We start from the raw sequence: 17562 nt of genomic DNA, 5'->3' as shown, positions 1-17562 counted from the left end.
CTTGAACAAAACCCAAAACTTAAAACACCCAGAAAAGTCATAGACAAAATCCAAAAATTTTAGGTCAAAGAAAAAATATTGCAAGCTGTCAATAAACATCAACCAATCAACAAATTTGTTTAGTTTAAGATACTTATAGGACATCAAATTCATTATCAAAAAATAGGCAATTGGAGATGTAAGACAAAAGGAATAATTCTAATACTAGAAATTCTTTGGAAAAATAGAAAAAGATATTTTGTCAAATTTCTTTTATGTATCAAAAACAGGCAAGACATGAAGAAAGAAACAAACACATAGTCCAAAATTTCTAATGAATATTTATTCATATATATTATTCAATATAATAAAATTGATCAAAATATTAGCCAAGAAAGCTGTTGCAAATATATTCAAATGACTTCCTTTTGATCAATGATCAAATTTGATCAAATGACTTCCTTTTGTATAACAGGAATGTGAAGTTGGTCCAATATTAGAAAAACTACAAAAATGATAGACCATATTAACAAAAATAATTTTTAAAAAATCTTCAGAACAGATGTGACAAAAATGAGACAACACAACACTGCTTAAAAACACTAGAAAGCATAGTAGTGAACTGACATCTCCTTAGTTTAGTTAAATGCAGCTATCTACAGTCAAGAACTACCTTTTCTGTAATGTAAACATTTGAGGCTCTTCCCAGAAAGTTAGGGACCAAGCTATGATGTCCATGGTCACTATTTTTTTTTAATTTTTTTTTTAAACCCTTACCTTCTGTCTTGGAGTCAATACTGTGTATTGGCTCCAAGGCAGAAGAGTGGTAAGGGCTAGGCAATGGGGGTCAAGTGACTTGCCCAGGGTCACACAGCTAGGAAGTGGCTGAGGCCAGATTTGAACCTAGGACCTCCCGTCTCTAGGCCTGGCTCTCAATCCCCTGAGCTACCCAGCTGCCCCCTCATGGTCACTATTATTATTTTAAAAAGTTATAAAAATTCTAAGACTAAAATAAAATAGGAAAAGAAAAGAAATTGAGGGGACAAACAAGAGACAAAATTATCACTACTTGCTAATGATGTGACAGTTTATTTAGAAAACCCTAAAGATGCAATTAAAAATTAATGACAATTAATAGCTTTAGTAACGTATGAAGGTATAAACCAACAATAATCATCAGCCTTTTTTTTGTACATTATCAACAAAGCCCATCAGAGAGAGAAAGAAAAATAAATCCTATTCAAAGTATAGAACTATAAGATCTTCAAAGTGTCTATAACTCCACCTATAAAGATATACTTAGGACTTGAATGCAGTCACAAAATATTTTTATAGAAATACAAAAGGGAACTTAAATAATTTATGATATTTTTTTTTATTGCTGGACTCTGCCAATATGATAAAAATGACTATCAGTATTAACTGAAAAGGACATTTAAGGTATTCCTCATTCCAGAGAAATTTGCATTTTACAAAGTAGCATTTGAAGTTATTGCTTTTTTTCTCTGAATATCCAAGACCCCAAAGAAGCTATTTCTACTGGAGGAATTTAGGTATTCTGAAAGGGTTATGATTTAGGGGACTAGAACTCTTTCTAATTGTCCCTCAATGACTATACCACATAAGCATGGGTGCTCTATTTTTTTAACCCTTACCTTCCATCATAGAATCAATACTGTGTAATGGTTCCAAGGCAGAAGAGTGGTAAGGGCTAGGCAATGGCGGTTAAATTACTTGTCCAGCTCTATAAAAATTGTGACTTACATCATTGGGAGTTTATAGATCCATGCAAATATCTATGTTTTCACCTAGATAAGTCAAACTGGGACTCTTTTTTTTTTTCTTTTTTCAGAATGTCAGGTTGGGTTTCCATATATTGGCACTAAGATGTAAGCTTCTTTTTAGGACTGTTTCATTCCTTGTACTCCTATACCCAACACTTGGCATAGTGTAGGGCACATAGTAGGTACTTAATAAAGATTTGATTGTTGATTGAACAGAAACAAATTACTTGTTCAGGGTCACACAGTTAGGAAGTGTCCAAAGCCAAATTTGAATGCCAGACCTCTTATTTCTAGGTCCAACTGTCAATTTAATGAGCTGCCTTACTGCCCTCCATAGCTCTATTATTCTCTAGTATTCCTATTTTAAAGCTAGATGTTTAAATCTATGTATTTTGTGTTATCCATTCGATGGATTTAAATTTAAAGTTATATACTTAAATAATTTCATATGACATAAAGAGTGTGCTATTCAATACCACAGTAGTCATCACCTAGTTACATTCTCCAGCCATGATTTTTAAAATGTTTCTATTAACAGGAAAATATAAGTTCTGCACTTCTTAATATTGCCCACCTCTGCCATGGCTGTGGTTCAAGAAACCTTGATACTAGAATTCTGGCTTTTACCTGCCTCCAAGAAGTGTTAGCAAGTCTGTATATCTCTTTTCGATTTGGAATATTCAGAGAATTGCCCAATCAGGGACTCTCAGACCTGAAAGTGATCCTAGAGGTGATCTAATCCAAATGTTCTACCTGATACATGAGCCACTTCTATGATATTCCTAACAAGAGGACCTAGACCCTGCCCTGGAACACTCGTAGTGATCAGGAACTTATTATCTCAGGAGGAAGCTTATTTCATTTTCAAAAGTTTCAAATGCTTAGGAAAACAGTCTTGATTTTATGTTGAAATTTGCCTAGATCTCTTTGAATTTCATGCATCGTTTCCAGTTTTTCCTAATGTATGCATAAAAAAATGCCTTGATACCTGTTTCTCATGATGGTTTACTTGAAGACAGCCTTTTGGTTCCCAAAGTCTTTACTCCAAGTGAAATGACTTTGTTTTGTTTTGGTTTTAACTCATCTTCATTTTGATTCGCTTTGATATCTTGTTTACCTTTCCCCATGTATTTTTTCAATGCCCCCCCCAAAGTGGCACCCATAACTGAGCACAGCTCTCCAGCTGTCTGTGTAGTCAAGCGGACACTGGGATTGAGTCTCATCGACCTGGATTTAGATAATGTACTCCCACTGATGCGATGTAAGAACACAGTGATGTTTGGGGCTTTATGCCAGAGTTCTGACCCCTACTGAGCCTATATTCTTTATGTCTTTATGGGTTTCTGGTAATACAGTTTAAAACCACATCAGCCATTCTACCCTTGTGTAGTTGATTTTTTTATTTTAATTGTTTTTAATCCAAGATTTACACAAGGGCCAATTCAAACTGCTTTTTACATAAAGATAGATCCAAGTTTAATCTGGTTTGTTCTTTACACTTGGAGATCCGCACAGTCAATGTGTAGGAAAGTTGCCCTATTTAGAGGACTTTCTAGAAATGCATTGGCTATTTTAGAGTGGAAAAAAACCCCACTGGATCTGGAATCAAAAGACCTGTGCTGGAGATCTCTCCTCTCCGCTATTTAGTAGCTATTTGAACTTGGGTAAATCAAAAATCCAGCCTCAGAGGCTTACTAGCTGTGTGATCCTGGTCGTCACTTAACCCTGTTTGTCTCAGTTTTCTTCTCTGTAAAATGAGCTGGAGAAGGAAATGGCAAACCCCTTGGATATCTTTGCCAAGAAAATCCTTTAAGGGGTTGGACAACACTGGCAGTACAGCTGAACAACAACAGATCACTTCAACCCTCATTCTCAATTTCTCCATCTCAAAGATGGGGATAATAATATTCTCAGAATCTGTATCACAGGGTCCTTTTGTTAAAGAAAAGGCAGCTAGATGGCACAGTGGATAGAGCTCTGTGCCTGAAGTCAGGAAGACCTAAGTTCAAAATGTGACTTCAGATATTTACTAGCTATGTGACCCTGGGCAAGTCATTTAACTTCTGCCTCGGTTTCCTCAGTTACAAAATAAGAAACAACTACCTCACAGAGTTGTTGTGAGGATCAAATGAGATATTAGTAAAATATTAAAAATATGCTCCATGCCTAGCATATAGTGAGCATTTAATAAATGCTTGGTCCCCTTCTTCACCATTTCTTAAAGGATCACTGATTAAAAGCTGGAAGAAACCTAAAAGACTATCTACTCCAGTCCCCTCATGTTAAAGATGAAGAAACTGAGGTCCACAGAGTTGAAGTGGCTTGGTTATTTGGAGGGGAGTACCTCATAGATCCAAAATGTGAGTCCCTAAAATGTGAATTATTCTTTTCCTTTCATTACCTGATGTAGCTGTCCTGGGTAGGGTTTCGAGGCTCTCTCCATTGGGATACATTCACCAGCAGCTAATGCTCTCCTTCTCAGATGGCAGATGTGTTCACTGTCACATCATGATTGATGGGTCTCTATTCAGTGATAATGTTCTGAGTTTCATCTTGCAGTAGTTAGCAAACATGTTTTATATCAAAGGGCAATCCAAATCAAGTTTCAGCTCTTTAGAAATGCTGAGCTATTAGACCTGCAAATCAGGACCTGGAAAATTCTTTCCTTTCCTGTCCAACAAGACCCCAAAACAGAAAGTGTGCGAGTGAGAAAGAATAAAGGGGGGAAAGAAAATAAGATATCAATCACATCCTATAAATGAATTGTTCTGGGCTCCATGTTTTTGGAAAACCTACTTGCCTTTTTAGGTCTAATTCTCTGTCATTTTTTCAACAAATATTTACTGAACCTTGTCCCTCCTCCCCAACAATGTTCAAAGTGGAAGCAAAAATATAAGGCATTATTCCTGCCCTCTATGAGCTTAAAATCTACTTGGGGAAAATAAATAATTTGTAAATAAATATGACATGTAATAAAAAATTAATAACTTATGTTTACATGACATTATGTGACTAACAAAGCCATTTACTTTCAGGATCTCATTGTTCCTGACAACTGTATAAGTTAACTTACTGCCTGAATTATTTTTTTACAAATAAAGAACAAGAAGCACAGGGAGGGAGTTCATATATCATCCAAGTTGACTGGGCCAGTAAAACTGTCAGCTGTAGTCCAAGCCAGATTAAAATGTAATTGGAAAATGTTTAACAAAAATGCAACACAACATAGACAATGTTATTTTGTGATTTTCCAAGTCAATATGCAGTCTGTTTTATCTGTTTCTATTTGCAATTGACACCACTGCTCCACACCAGTGAATCATAGGTCTAGCCTCTATTGAGGTTCAATTACTATGTGCAACACTGATTTCTTGGATATAACATATAGTCCATTTCATTGTGTTCATAATCTTAGATCTACAATTTCACAAAATCCACATAAGAAATGCACTAGACCTCTATCCAAGTACCTACTTTGTTCTAGACACTGTACTAGATAATGGAGGTACAAAAAAGAAACAGGACTGATTTACCCACAGGAATTAGCAATCATTAGACTGGTTGAGATGGTATACATAAAGAACTATAATATGAGATGGAATTCGATGAGTCCAAAAGCGACGCTCTGATAAAATGCTGTGAGAAATTTGAAGCAGCACAGACCAGTTTTAAGTAGGGGTTTCAGGGAAATTTTCTTGGAGGAGACAGTACCTAAGCAGAACCTGGATTCAATGGAAAGAAGGAGGATTTGGGGCTAGGTTGGAAGTCCACTTTAGCCAATAGGGGTGTGGTGAAGGTATGGAGACAGGACAGAACAAAATAAAAAAATGGATCATGGTGACTAAATGAACGAGGGTGATTAGAATGTAGATTAAATGAAGGGATACATTAGAGAGGGTGGACCGGGATCACATCTTAGCTAATCTTTGAATACTCCCTACAGTCTCACGAAAATGCCATGAATATATAATAAATACTTAATAAATGTTAGTTGATTGAATTGTGTAAAGGAAGATTAGAAAACTAGGTCAGGACCCTATTGGAATGAATCTTACAAACCACGATTAGGAAGTTTGTCCTCTATTCTACAGACATTTAGGAAGTCTTTGGATTAAAGGATAAGAGAGTCAGTGATGCATTAGAAAGATTGTTCAGGAAGCAGTGGAAAGAAGACACTGAAGTATGTAATGCCGGGGGGTCAAGGAGACTAGGATGATTGGTCATTCAGTCCAAGGGAGCTTAAACTTTTGGGGTCCTGGACCCCTTTGTAAGTCTGATGAGGCATTGGACCCCTTCTCATAATAAGGTCTTTAAATCCATAAAATAAAATACAGAGGACTACAAAGGAAATAAAATATATCGAAACAGCTATAAAACATGAAAAAACAAAATGTTCATGGCCCCCAGGTTAAGGACCCCTGATTTAGTCCAACTGCCTCATTTTTTCAGATGAATAAACTGAGGTTTCTAGATGTTGAGCTATCCAAGATCACACAGGTATCATGTGGCAGGATCAGGATTTGACTGAAAATCCAGCATTTTTCATCCACTACCATGTTGAGCTAGAAAGGTACTTACTGATCATCCATCCCAACCTTTCCTTTTCACAGATAAAAAAAATGCTGAAGCTCAGAGGAAATGAGTTATTTGCCTGAGGCTATACATATGCTATTTCCCTTAGGAACCTGCTACAAAAAAAAAAGTTTGGGGATGATATATGAGCAAGTCCTGAAATATGGTGGCTGCAGTGAGATCATAAAGGAGAGCATACATGTAGAATATAACTGCAGGCATAAAATGGGCAGGCCTTAGAAACTGATGGGATTGGTGGAGGGCAAATGGGGCCAAAGAGAGAGATGAATCAGAGATGACTCTGATGGATATTTTGTCTCAGCTTTCCCCAATATGATCCAACAGAGATCCAAAAAGTGTCGTGACTTGGGATCCTCTTAAGGCTGTGGTGAGTTAGCTCAACTACTCTATCTCCCTTGGGAAAAAAAGCAAGGGAAACTGATTCCACCCAGTCATATGAATATAAAACCCCAACTTCAATAATCTCCCTACAGAGACTCTGAATACTGTTACATTATCTTAAAGATGCAGTAAAATCAAGCCAGGTCCAAAGATAGGAAGTCCTGGGTTCAAATGTGGCCTCAGATACTTCCTAGCTGGGTGACCCTGGGCAAGTCACTTAACCCCCATTGCCTAGCCCTTACTTCTCTTCTGCCTTGGAAACAATTCAAGGATGGAAGATAAAGGTTTGTTTGTTTGTTTGTTTGTTTGTTTTAGATGCAACAGAATCTTTCTATGAGGAATCTGTGAAGGAAACAGTTTTTACCTGCTGTTCTGGAAAGACTGTTAATGGTGATGATTGAAGAGAGGGCAGAAGAAAAGGACCAAGAGAATTTATTTCCTGAGAGAACTGAGCTTTACCTTTATCTAAGTAAAGAAACATAAAGAGAATTCTTAACACTTTAATTGGCGTCCTGAGAGAACTAAATGGTGGGACTTTTGTTTTTAGAATTGAGAATTTGGCAGTTGTAATAATGGTTAAAGGTGACTCACAGCTGATGTAGAATTGACCATTCATGTCTCTCCTTTATGATCTGTTGCCTTGTTAATAAATAATACAGCCAGTAAACTTCAGTGCTTATTTAAAAGGAGGAGGTTAAGAAGGCTGATATACTAGAAAGCTATAAAGAACACATGAGAAAATGGGTTTCTCCAGCTTTAACAAACCAGGATGGGACTCAGAATTCACTGATTAACTGAGAGGGATGTTGCTATATTAATAACTGAAGAGGAAATATAAAAATACAAACCTTGATTTACCTTTACCAGACATGAAGATGAATAAGGAAAATGAGTTAATAGCAGGTAGAGAAAGAGATGATCACCCTATTTAGGCTATCTGTGGGGGAGAGGTTAACCCCCAAACCCTTCTATAAAAGAAATAAGGGGATGGGATGGAAGGACCAGGCTAATGACACTTCAGAGTATGCAACAGGCTGAATACACAGTTGAGACCCAGTCTAGGGAAGAGCAGGACACTGACCCTCACATAAAGCACCATCTGGAGCCAATTCTATTGTCATTGAGGTCTTTCAGGACAAAAATCCAGATGGGTGATTTTCATATCCCCAACATGAGTAGAGTGAAAACAGGGATCTGCACACGGATAGAGCGGGTAGACCAAGAGCGCTAATGATGGAATAAAAGAAAAAGGATTAAATACCAAAAATATTAAGACACAAAGCTTCAATAAAAGTCCTGTCAGGAACTTGGGAAGATCTTGAAAATGGACAGTAAAAAAAAATGAATAAAATCTAACAAAGAAACCAAAACACTTTCAACAGATTCAGTAGAAAAATAGCCATTTTCCCCTAATGGAAGACAGAGTCCGGTAGGCTTCTTAGAGAATAAGAAACAACCAGAAGAAAACCTAGAAGAGTTCAAAAGAGATTAAGATTCTTAAGAAAAAGCTAAGAATGATCTTCAGTCAAAAAGGATGACTTTCAGCATAGAAATTAGAGCTCTCGATGACATAATGTAAGTTGTTTTGTTTTGTTTTTTTGAAATGCCAAATAACTTATTCTTCATATTATGAGGGAAGAGCTGCAGGGATGTTGTTCACCAATTGTCTATGATCTTTGTTCAAGGATCTGATGCCTTAGGGTCTCAGTGTGGAACTTTGCAGCTTTCTCCTAGTGTGTGCTTGTCAAACATGTACTCTCCAGACTTAAAAGATAGCGATCCCAAGTGCTTTAAGTGATATGATCTGCTAGACATTTCATGATGATCACTTCATCATCTATCAATGACCACAAAAAATTATGGAGATTTGGATCAGAATTCTGCCTTGCTACTCAGCGTAAGTCCAACATGGATTGCTTAATAAATTGCTCAACTTTCAGACTCGAGGCCAGAGCATCAAGGGAAACTGCCCATTCACTCGCTTCTGGTTTCTTGATGTCATAGAGAGAGATGTGTCCCCCTCTCCTGTGCAAGTACAGGAACAATTTCTCTGTTTGTTCCATCTTCTCCTGATCCCTTTCTTTGAAGAACTTGTTGAAGCTTTTTAATGCTACATCATGCCAAGCAAAGTGAAGGGCCAGGGTGAAAGGCATGAACCATGGTGATGGCGGTGTGAATGGTAAAAAGGAGATCGATGTTAGAGATTTGGAAATAGAATCTAAAAGTCAAGACAACAGAATTCTTATTGACAAACATAAGCATCATTATAGAAGTTTTGAAGGAAAGAGAAGCAAAATTATATAATGCATTCCTCAGTCTTAGTAAATATTTCTAGTGAATCTTGGACCTTGCAAAACAATCACTGACTATAGCAGAGCTATAACTAGGGTAGGGTGATGATGGCCAGTTCTTTGAGAAAGGGCAGCAAAATTTGGGGGTACAAACTCATATATTACTTCCTTTAGCAGTATAAAATCTTTAAAGAAACAAATTCCTCCCTCTGCTGAAATCAATTTGTCTTGATTGTTTCTTGTATTATGTTGACAACTGGAAGCACAAAGGTGACTTAAGGACAGCCATTTTGGTGCTTGCCTCTGGGTGCATTTTTTTGTTGTTTTCCCTGACTGCCAAAATTGCCAGTTACAATTTCTGTCTTTGGTTGTACTGGAAGGATCCACCCCTCCCATTGTCTCCAAATATGTATCACATAATGAGTTAGAACAATGGGAAACTCCTGGAGGTTCAAAATGAACCAATTATAACACTGGAAACAGTAAACTTTCTTGGAACAAGGTATAAAGACAGGAGTTGTTTGGTTTTGACTTCAATATAAATGTCATCACCGTTGTCCTCTGTAGTCAGAACTTCAATGGGTCTTTCAGATAAAGTATTATACAAAAGCTTCTTGAGATTGAAAGTCATGACTCCAAAGTGAAGCGTGTTGCTTGTCACTCTACTATCCCACTAGGCTCACTGGCTGCCACTTTTTAGTGAATGACAAATTTCAAACCTCATAAAGTTTCCCAAATGGAGCACAAAACCTTCTGGAGACAGAGTGAATGTAAATGAAGAATAAAATGGCAAATGGGGGTGGGGGGAATAATGCCACCTTGAAGAAAAACAAAAAAGCAAAACAGGTTATGTAGGTAGGGTCAAGTGATTTGTTAGCAAGACACACGTGGGATCAACAAATCTCTATTTTCTGGCCCCACTGTCCTCTGTCACACGAGACTGGGAGGGAGGCTAGTAGTGTCCAGTGGCTCCAACTGTGGCTTCAACTTGAGCAGGAGCAAAGATTTTCATTTCACCCGATATTGGGATTTTCATCCTGCGGAGCCTGCCAATACCTGAGACAACTGAAAACTGGCTGAGAGTATCTTGTAGGATGAGAAGAAGCACTTTGTGGGAATGAGAGATGGAAAGTGAAATGAGTGCATGTTAAAAGGCGAACTCCACCCTGACCTATGAGCGTAATGAATTATTATTGGGCCAAAAGGAAGGATGAGGATCAGGGATGTAGGAGAAACATGAGGAGACTCCTAAAAACTGAAGAAAGTAGAAATAAGAGGAAAAAATGCCCAGTGACTACAATAATGTTACCATAACAACGCTGACAAAATAGTTGAACTCTCATGAATTATAATTAACCATCCTGGTCCTGAAATACTGATAGGAAAACACACCTCTTTCCCAATAAAGATGTGGGTATCGGGATATGGAATGTCATAAGGCTGTGGTCCACTTCGCTTAAATGTCTTTATTACTTATGAGGAAGGGATTGGGGTAGAGTTAGAGAAATGACAGGGTGATTCAGGATCATCCTAATCAATCAGGATTACCTAAAATAACCCAGGAGCATGCTAATATATCTTATACATATATGCTAGTTTTCTGTGTCATTACAAAGTCTTTGAAGAAGGTAATAAGTCCTTCAACATCTATATGAAAAAGGAATTGGGAAACCATTTGTCTTGGACTGAAGAAAGGACTGCTGTGAACTGGGAGATTGGAACAGCCAAATCCAATCAAGAATGCATATTTTTTTTGTGAGAAAAGTCTAACCCCAAGCCATATAACCTTTTAGGAGAAAGCCCTTTCATCTCTGCTCCCCTCCCTTCCCATCTTCCCCTCACCCCCTAAGGCCCTCTGAAGTGAAATCCCTGAAGTGACAGTAATTGCTGAACTGTATGAGATGATACAGGGCATCGCTAGATATTGTGCCCCAGGGATGTGCCATTCGGCACATTACAAGGGGCTCTAAAGACACCACTGGAATTAAATGACTTGGGATAATAGGTCTGCTCTTCTACGAGTCCCATAGTCAGATGAGCAATGCAGAAAATGACTTTCCTTTACAGGAGAGAAAACCAAGGCACCTACTGAAGACCCCAGTCTAACCTGTTTATGTATCCTGATCACACGCCTCAAACAAGCTCCCACGGTACTTATTAGATTGCTTCTGCTATCCACATGTGAAATCCAAGGTCTTCAGTCATTAGAAATAATCTGTGCCAAGGATACTTGCTTGACATTCCTCATTATTTTCCTGAGATTGTTTTTCAACAGAAAGAAATCCCTTTTTTCTTTCAAGGCCAAGGCAAATGCATCACAACTAACACTGGACAACCAAAATAGCTTCAAGCTCCCATGGAGACTATTCTAACTGTCAATACAGTGAGCTTTTCAGCTTAACCTTAACATGTCATTCATTTTTTTCCTCCAAAGTACAACTAGGTATCTTAAGACAAAGATGTGTCTGAAAACTGATCACGGAATCTCAGACTAAGAAAGGACATCAGTGGCCAAATATTCCCATCTACACTTGACCAAGAATTCTTTCTAAAAGATATCCAACAGGTGGCCTTTGCTTGAAGACCTCAAGTGCAGAAAACCTGCTAGTCCCCAGTGCAACCCTAACTAAATCAAGTCACGTCAAAAAGCATTTTCCTAAGGAGACAGACAGGTAGGTGTTTCAGCGGATTGAAAGCCAGGTCTAAAGACTGGGAAGTCCTGTGTTCAAATTTGGACTTAAACTTTTTAGCTGGGTGACTGGGCACGTCCTCAACCCTCAGTTGCCTAGCCCTTGCCACTCTTCTGCCTTGGAACCAATACATAGTATTGATTGTAAGACAGAAGTCATTTACCAACTGTGCACTATGAAATAGAAAGAAAAGCAAAAGTAGTTCCTGCCTCCAAGTAGCCACAATCTGACTGGGGAGCCAACATACAAACAACTATGTACAAAAATGACATATATCAGATAAATTGGAGTCTCAGAGTCTAAGTGACTTGTCCAAGATCACCCAGATAGTAATCATTACAGGTGAGATGGGAACCTCCATATTCTGACTTCTGAGCTAGTGTTCTTTTAATTGCATAAAATGCATAATTAAAACCAACTATAAAGGGCAAATTAGCAGTGCAAAATGAGCTCATTAACAACACAGATCAACTGATTGACCAAGTGGTCAGCCAAATTAGTGCCAATAATCTATTGGCAAAAGTAAATTACAAATAGACTGGTATAAAAGAGTTCTGGCTGGGCACAGAATTCTATGATGTATTAAAAAAAACAAACAAACGCTTATGTGGTAGAGGTAGCTCTCTCTACTCATAAGCCAGAGGACAGTAGTCATTGCAAAAGAAACAGTTCCCCTCTATTTCAATAAGTGAGAGTTTCCTCAGTTTACAATTCTATATCACTTAACACCTCTTTTAGAATAGATACTAAATATTGGTTCCAAGGCAGAAGAGCAGATAAAGGCTAGTCAATTGGGGTTAAGTGACTTAGCCATGGTCACACAGCTAGGAAGTAGCTGAGGTGAAATTTGAACCCAGGACCTCCTGTCTCTAGACCTTTGATGTTTTAATCATGGAATTTGGTTAAATCGAAATGGCAGAAACAGTGGTAAGATCATGAAAGTGCTTTTCACTTTTGACTAGCTCTCAGTGTTAAGAATTCCTTTTTTCCTTTCCATCAATCCTAGATCAGATATAATTTCCGTCCCAGTGCTCTTAATTCTGCCCTCTGGGGCCAAGCAGAGTAAATGTACTCTCTCTTCTCTCATCTGATATTATTTAGATGCCTTCCCCCATTATTTGCCTCCTCCTCCTCCTCATATGAAGTAATGTCTGTTCTTGTCAAGACAAATTCTTCTACATGCGTCCTTGTTTCTGTACCCCAACTCTCCATAATGCTTCTACTGCCCACAAACAAACCCTTGTTTTCCTCATTCTGAAAAAAACCTACCCCTATCATCTTATATCTCTCCACTTTTTTCAGTTAAGATCTTTGAGAAAACTGTTTATACCAGATGCCTCCAGTTTCTATTCTCTTACTTATTTCTAAACCCTCTACAATATGGCTTCTTACATCATCATTCCAGTGAAATTGCTAACCCCAAAGTTACCAGTGATCTTTTAACTGTCAAATCTAATGGCTTTTTATCAGAAAAACTGCTGTAGTCAGTTTGACAGTATTTTATTTAAATTTTTGAATGAATATTCATTGATATACCTGTAGTTCTTATTCTTTGCTTTTCCCTTCTTTGGTTAGGTATTAAGATTAAATTTATCTCATAAAAAGAATTTGGTAGAAATCTTTCTTTGTCAATTATTTAAAATGTGTAGTAGAGATATAAATTGTGTTTTCTGTTTTACATGTTAATCAAATAAGAGAGATAATCACAAAAGATAAAATAGTTTTGATTACGTGAAATTGAAAAGCTTCTGTATAAGCAAAACAAATGTGCAAGATAAAAAGAAAATCAGTAACATGGGGAAAATTTATATCACATTTTTTAGTTAAAGATTTGGTATCCAAGAGATACATACATACATACATACATATATATATATATATATACACATATAGTTATTTATTACTTTAAAATTGAAAAAGCACTATATTGAAAGGTTTTCCATGAGAAAGGAGGGTAAAGAATGTGAAAGGAAATTTTGGCATTGTAAAAAAGGATATATATAAAATACTATTTTTTAGAAAACTTATCTAATTTCCCTATAAGTTCACCATGATCAGGAGCCTCTCTTCCTGACCTCTTTGTTAGGTTATCTTCAATTAGTTCAATGTCCTTTACTGAGATTAGGTTGTTTAAGATTTCTTTTTGGTGTTTTAATTGTATTTGGTATCATGTTATTTTAAAAAGCAATTCTATTTCATGCCATTAGTTTATTGGTATAAAACCTGCATAGTAGGTTCTAAAAAGTCTTTTATTTCCTCTGGTTGGCATGTTAAAAAGTTGTCATTTTTATCTGATTTTTTGTCCTTTTTAATCAGGTTGGCTAAAGGTTTATAAAATTTGTTAGTCTTTTCAAAGAAACTGTCTTTCATTTTGTCGATCAGTTCTATAACCTTTTTGATTTCCAATTTACTTCTTCCAATTTTCAAGACTTCCTCTTTTGTACTTATTTTGGGTTTGTTTACTTGTTGGGTTTCTAAATAAATAAAACAAATAAATATTGTTTGTTATTATTATTATATTATTTATATTATAAATTATATTATATTATATTATAAATATTGTTAAATATTAATCCTTTTCTTGTCTGTTTTGTTAATGTATTCTGTTAACAATATAATTTTCCCCTGTGACTTGCTCTAATTTCAACCAAGAAATTCTGGTATGTGGTTTTTTCATCCTCTTTCACATACTTATTATTTCTATGATTTGTTCTTTAACCCATTGTCTAAGATTCTCTTTTTAGGTCTTCATTGATGTCTGTGTCTTTTGTTTATTATTATTTTAATTATGCTATCTGTAAAAATTAGGTAATCTGTGCTTAATAGAACTAGGTCTCAATTAGTGTGAATAATGTTATTCCCTAAAATATAGTTGCAGTACTCAAATTTATAGTGCATATTTTCATGGGCTTGACCATATTTTATATAATCATAACTTTGAATCTTGAGAATTAAAATATTTGTGATGACTTCAAAAGTTTCTTTATTTTCATTTTATCTGTGCCTTAATTCAATTCTTATAAAAGTTTTTGATAAGAAGATATATACATATTCTTTAAAAAAAAAAACCAAAACCTTAACTTCTGTCTTAGAATGAATACTGTGTACATAACTTCCAAGACTGAAGAGTGGTAAAAGACTGGACAATGGGGATTAAGTGACTTGTCCAAGCTCACACAGCTAGGAGGTATCTGAGGTCAAATTTGAACCCAAGATCTCCTTTCTCTAAACCTGGCTCTCAGTTCACTGAGCCACCACCAACCTGTTCCTAGTAGATGCATATTCTTTTTCAGGCCCATTCAAATGGTTCCTAATGATTTTTTCTCATCCCTGTCCTGCTTGACTTCTGCAGCCTTTGTCAATCAACCCCGTCTCCTCTGTATTCTTCCCCTCTCTTGTTTTCTGGGACATTGCTTTCTCCTGGTGCTCCTATCTGTTGGAGCACTTTCTTCCCAAGGTCTTTTGCTGAATCTTCATTCAGGTTATTCCTACTTTGGGTCCCACCCCCACCCCCCAAGGCTCTCTTCTTTTCTCTTTATATAAAATCTTCATTTGAAGTTCTTATCAGAACTGATAAGATCCCATCTCTATGCAGCTAATAATAGTTCTATATATCCAGCCCTCTCTCCTCTTCTTGCATCACCAAACTGCCTTGTGGACATCTCCGATTGGACATAATAGAGATATCTCAGGCTCAGCATGTCCAAAAGAGAACATATAATTTGTCCCCTCAAACCCTCCCATCAACGAAACTTTCCTATTACTGAGACATCTATCATCATCCCATTGGCCAAGCAATCAACTTTCAGGTCATCCTCACTTGCTCACTTGACACTCACTCCATATTTCCAAGTTTTGTTATTTCTCCCTCCATAAATTCTCTTGTATATATCCCCTTCCCTCTATTTACACCCTGAGGCGACTCTTCAACAAAGCATATCTGAGCTATTTGCTTTTTGGTTTGTCTCCTAGTCTCAATCTCTCCATTGAAACTGATCTTTCTAAAGTACAGTTCTGTTGAGGAATTCCATGTGAACTGGAATGACCTTAAGGAATTGATGTAGAGTGAAAGGAGCAGAACCAGGAGAACATTGTACACAGAGACAGATACATTGGGGCACAATGGAATGTAATGGACATCTCTACTAGCTGCAATGCACAGGATAATTCTGAGGGACTCATGAAAAAGATGCTATCCACCTCTAGAGAAAGAACTGTGGGAGTAGAAACACAGAAGAAAAACAACTGCTTGATCACATGGGTTGATGGGATATGATTGGGGATATAGACTCTAAATGATCATCCTAGTGCAAAAATCAACAACATGAAAACAGATTTTGATCAAGGACACATGTAAAACCCAGTAGAATTGTGTGTTAGGGATGGGAAGGGATGGGGGGAGGGGAGGGAAAGAATATGATTCTTGTAACCAAGGGAAAATGTTCTAATTTGACTAATTAAATAAAATTTAAAAAAAAAAATAAAGATTTAAACCAGGAAAAAAATATGCAAACTTGGAAAAAAAAAGCTTAATTCTTTTCTACATTTCCAGACTCCTACATTTCCAGACTCCTCACACTTGACTCTCCTCCTTAAACTCTATGTTCTAGGAACGCTGGTGTCCTTATTATTCCTCTCATAGAACACTCTTGATTGTTGCCCATACCTAGAATAAGCTTGCTCCCCACCTCTACTTTCAGCTTCCCTGGTTTTTATTTAACACTCAATTTCAATCCTAGCTTCTGCAAGAAGCCCTTTCCTGATAGCCATCCCACATAGACACATGAAACTGTAAGTTCCTTCCCTCTGTATTTATTTTTAATTTACACTGTAGGCATCTTATCTGCTCATGGTTATTTGTCTCCCCAAGCTCCATGAGGGCAGCAAACAAGGTGGACCATTCATATTGGTATCTATTTAGGCCCCACACAAGCAGAGCCATCTTTATAGTAGACGGCCCTCATGCACATTTTCCATTGATTTGAACCAAGACCCAAATCTGTTCTGTTCTGATACAATAAGTAATCCAGGTCTAAGTGTGTAATCAAATGGTTGCAGAGGCATAAAGACATGCAATTAAATTTGGGGGGAGAATGGAATGTGCAGTTTGCAGAGAGCTAGATGGTACATCTGGTGGGGAAAAACCCAAGAACAGCCAAGGCATCCTCCTTATAAACCCCTTAGAGTAGCTCCTCTCCCCATAGAGCCCACTCCCATATGGCTCAGACCCACACTTTTGCCCCAGACTATCCACCCCCCCCCCCAAGAAAAAGCCTTTCTTTAGTTCTTACCAGGTGTGTCCTATTTAATTGTCATTTGGACTAACACAGTAGTCAAGATCATTCTCAATCTACATGATTGAATCTCATCAAGCAGCTTTTAGATGAAACTTCCAATTGTGTACTGACACTTGATGAGTCACAAAAACTCACAGAAAGATTGAATTTTAGGGGAGAATGGCCATCTTCTTCCTCTTCAACTTGTCTAAACTTCAAGAGCTATTACAGTTGAGTAGTATGTCTGCTGGACATGGGATCGGGTGAAATCTTGTTTCATATACTGTCTCTGACTATCAGGAACTGTGTGACTGCTTGTCCTCTCTGAAGAACTGTTTTAATGGATCGTATGATCATCTATTTAGAACTGGAAGTCACTATGTCCAAGCTCTTCTCCCTCCCTCCATTATTCAGGTGAGGAAACTGAGGTGAGGAGATGTTGAGTAACTTGCTTTGGTGACACAATGGATACAATGCTGGACCGAGAGTCAGGAGGCTGGTTTTTTGGTTGTGTCTGACTCTTCATGACCCTGTGGACCATGCTGTCCACGGGGTTTTCTTGGTGAAG

At 37.3% G+C, this 17562-nt stretch overlaps 1 protein-coding gene and 1 long non-coding RNA gene across 6 annotated transcripts in view; one reads left to right on the top strand and one right to left on the bottom strand.

The window, feature by feature from the left end:
* Window positions 1–17562, bottom strand: part of DYRK2 (dual specificity tyrosine phosphorylation regulated kinase 2) — a 62546-nt gene that overhangs the window by 33856 nt on the left and 11128 nt on the right. Inside the window, exons 1-2 of one of the 3 annotated variants that reach the window (XM_056798435.1) lie at window positions 6342–6463; window positions 4165–4433 (exon numbers count right to left, since the gene is read on the bottom strand). The gene's annotated coding sequence lies outside the window, so the exon portion shown is untranslated. Of the gene's footprint in view, window positions 1–4164; window positions 4434–6341; window positions 6469–17009 lie in introns of those variants that run through there. The other 2 variants (XM_056798436.1, XM_056798434.1) reach the window with 2 other exon arrangements.
* LOC130454493 (uncharacterized) overlaps window positions 16359–17562 on the top strand; it is a 21219-nt gene continuing 20015 nt past the window's right edge. For 2 of the 3 annotated variants that reach the window (XR_008912083.1, XR_008912085.1), the window contains exons 1-2: window positions 16359–16509; window positions 17295–17408. This is a non-coding gene — a long non-coding RNA (uncharacterized LOC130454493). Of the gene's footprint in view, window positions 16510–17294; window positions 17423–17562 lie in introns of all 3 variants that reach the window. The other variant, XR_008912086.1, reaches the window with a different exon arrangement.

The sequence above is a fragment of the Monodelphis domestica genome, chromosome 5, assembly GCF_027887165.1.
Source record: "Monodelphis domestica isolate mMonDom1 chromosome 5, mMonDom1.pri, whole genome shotgun sequence".
NCBI classification, from domain to species: domain Eukaryota; kingdom Metazoa; phylum Chordata; class Mammalia; order Didelphimorphia; family Didelphidae; genus Monodelphis; species Monodelphis domestica.
Note: the sequence above shows the minus strand (reverse complement) of the source record. Positions and strands in the feature narration are given on the sequence as shown.